The sequence below is a fragment of the Gavialis gangeticus genome, unplaced genomic scaffold, assembly GCF_001723915.1.
Source record: "Gavialis gangeticus isolate Ggan-Ray unplaced genomic scaffold, GavGan_comp1, whole genome shotgun sequence".
In the NCBI taxonomy this organism is placed as follows: domain Eukaryota; kingdom Metazoa; phylum Chordata; order Crocodylia; family Gavialidae; genus Gavialis; species Gavialis gangeticus.
Genome location: NW_017729029.1, coordinates 49,578,759 through 49,582,005, shown reverse-complemented (window position 1 = coordinate 49,582,005; position 3,247 = coordinate 49,578,759).

Sequence of the window (3,247 nt, the reverse complement as noted above, 5' to 3'; positions counted from 1 at the left end):
TGCTAATGATTTAACCACCGGATTGCTATTATTATTCCCCTCAGACAGCCAAATGAATATTTTGGTAACATCTGTTGCTGCCTGCAGCAAAATCCAAGGCAAGAGATGCCACTTTAATTGCCACATTTTGAGACTGTGCCCTGAAAGGCATAGAAAGCTTTTAACGTCAAGTTGGCTGTTACTGCAAGCTTCCATTTAACTGAATGTGAATTATAGCAAGAAACTTCTTTCCCAGCACTACACAATACTGAAATACCACCAGTGGAGGACTGCAGTGTAAAAACCTAGATAGGTAAACAAAACTGCATTTAGCAATAGTCTCAGTGCAGGGCTGTATACAGTTCTCACTGGATTTTCTGTTGGTTCATACAGAGCGAGCCATTTCTTAGTTTCATGAAAATTCCCACGATTGCCCACATCATGCTTTTCCACTTATTGTAAACAAGAGTGCATCCTGGATTGGAGAGAGTTGAGCACAGGTGTGCGTGCCATGGATTCAGGCTTTCATCAGGGCAAGTTTTGTCACACCACAATGACCTTGAATCAAATTGGAAATCAATGGATTGTATGCTGTATTGCTACCTATGGACCTATTATTTCTTTTTAAATTGCAAGAATATTCTCTTCCTCTAATTTAATTATGTAACAGTCCAAAATCAAGGTGGTTTGATGAGACAGTCTCCAAGATTCAGAAATAATACTTGAAGATTCATAAGTTAACCAGTATTCCAGTTCAAAAGTTCAGACACAATCCAACATGCCCAAGGGAACACAATCTAAGAGAAATACTGTAGTTCATGGGGACAATAATAGTTACTACCTAGTGGAGAACATGCAAGGATGCATGCGTTTAATCCACTTGCACTGAAGATCAATTAAAGATTAGTTAACAACTGAAGAATCATGAGGAAAAAGGCGCTGCCTGCAAAAGAATGCAGATTTTAAAAAAATACACTGAAGATTCAGGCAGAAAGAGTAAGATGAAAGAGCAAAGGTGACATTGTGGTTGGTAGACAAAGTGAGAGGCAGGCGTACCTGTATGAATGGACATTAGAAGTACAATTGGAAGAGAAAAGTATTTACAGTAGGATACATTCTAAAAAAAGCACACAACAACAGAACATTAATAATAGCTTGACTTGGGATCTCAAAAATATAGACAGAATTGTCGTAGCTATCCAAAGTGACATCTAAAAAGGTTATAATGCATTCGATAATCAAGACCTGATGTAGCATACATCACCTATCTTACAGTTCAAACTGGAACATATGCAGAGAAGGGCTACTAGGATGATCAAGGGAGTCTTACTGATGAATTCTGTCTTATGAGGAGACACAAAGGACTTAGCTTGTTTAGCCTAGTAAAACCAGAGGGGATACATCTGCTCTCTATAAGTTCATTTGGGGTAGGAGAAGTAAACGCCAGGACAAGAAAAGAACTATTTTAATTAATGTGGTCTGCCATAAGAACACATGGGCATCAACTGAGCATGAATGAAGTTACATGGGAAATTAGAATAATGTTTCAGACTACAAAAGCAATGGTTTCTGGAACCACTGTCCAACAGGAATCAAAAAAGCAACAGGCAGTTTTTGAGATAGACCTCATCAAGCAATGGAAAACATTGTATGATTTGGTAGCCTACAATAGCATGTGACAGGACTTGGCAACCCTGAAGATCCTTTCCAGTCATACACTGTCAATTCTACTAGTAAAGCTGAGGTGGGGAAAAAAGAATAAACAGTAGGGAGAGGGACACAGTGGAAGTGTTTATGCATTAAGCAAATGAACTAACAGTCACAAATGAGACCATATCCAAAATATTGATCTGTTGAGAGGAATCACCTTAGGCCTTGATGTTTTCCGTGCACCACGGGTATATGCTGAGGCAGAACTAGTTTCTTTCTGATCTTATAAAATGGATAACTCTCCTTCTAGCCTTGTTGCAATGGGAGGTTTCATTCTGAATCAGCCTCTAGGTCCTGATATCTGCTCTCTGAACTTCCCGCTGGGACTCAGCATTAGGAAGGGCAGAGAAAGAGAATGCAACTCTTTCTTTTATGTAATTGCAGAAGTAACCAGGAGCGATGGGTGATCACCAGCTAGAGGCAAGTGGTCCTTCTGGTCCTGATTTAAAAGGGAAGTTGAGATCAAGGCAGGTTCTGTCTTGGCAATATCAACCAATACTTCATGGTTCAGTAAAAATCACAATATTGCCAAATGTTTTTTATTTTGACTGACTGGCTGATTAAGATAGCCAAAAGGCACGCTACAAACCCCCTTGAGTCCCAGTAATTCAAAAGGCAGTGTGATGTCATAAGTATCAGAGGGTAATTGGGAGAACATCTGTATGGGTTTAACGTAACAAAGTGGTTAGCTGGTTCCCTCAAAAACCACTGACAGGCACCCTGCCAATAAATTACTTTTGAAATCCACTAGTAGCACAAGTCTTCCAGTAATCCTATGTGGAATAGAAAGACAATAAAGATAATGAAGATCACATTTTCCAGTCATGTGCTAATGAAGTAGCCTGCATAAAATATGCAAGTACTTCACTGTAGGGGACTGATCTAGGCTATATTGTTACATTTATCAAAAAGACTGTTTTACTTCTCACATTACCCGGGCTTGTATCCTACTTGTTTATACTTGACCCTACAAATCACCTTTTTTTTAAATCACAGCTTCCATGTGAGCAATGGAGCTTTGAAATAAAACTACATGTCCACACTGTGCTTGTTTACTGTACCTTAAATTATTTTTGTTGGAGGCTGTAGTAATTTTATTTCTGTGGTCCTGAAATTTTGTATCCTCTCTCACGCTTCTTAAAACTTTTTGACTCGTAAGATCCCATAGGAATGTCTGATATGCTTCTAGAGGGTCTTCTATTAATCAGTTTCCAAGACATTTTGTACTTAGATTATAGGATGGTGATGGGCTGAAAGGAACACAGATGTATCAGGAAGAAGTACAGGGTCATATTTTACAAAGCCAGAAGGGAGCATGGGGATCACTGGTGACATGTAGGGGTGCACGGGGGTGCCCCCTGCACCCCTTGACAGTGCTGATGCATGCCCTGACTGGCTGTGCTCACTACTTAGGCAATGGGTGGGAGCACCGGTTCCCCCCCTGCAAGTGCCTGCTGGGGGTGGGATCAGCCACGGGGGCCCCTCACCTCGATCAGTGAGATTGGCTGCAGGGGGACCCCCCAGTCGCTAACTGGTCACTGGGGGGGGCATGTGCCCC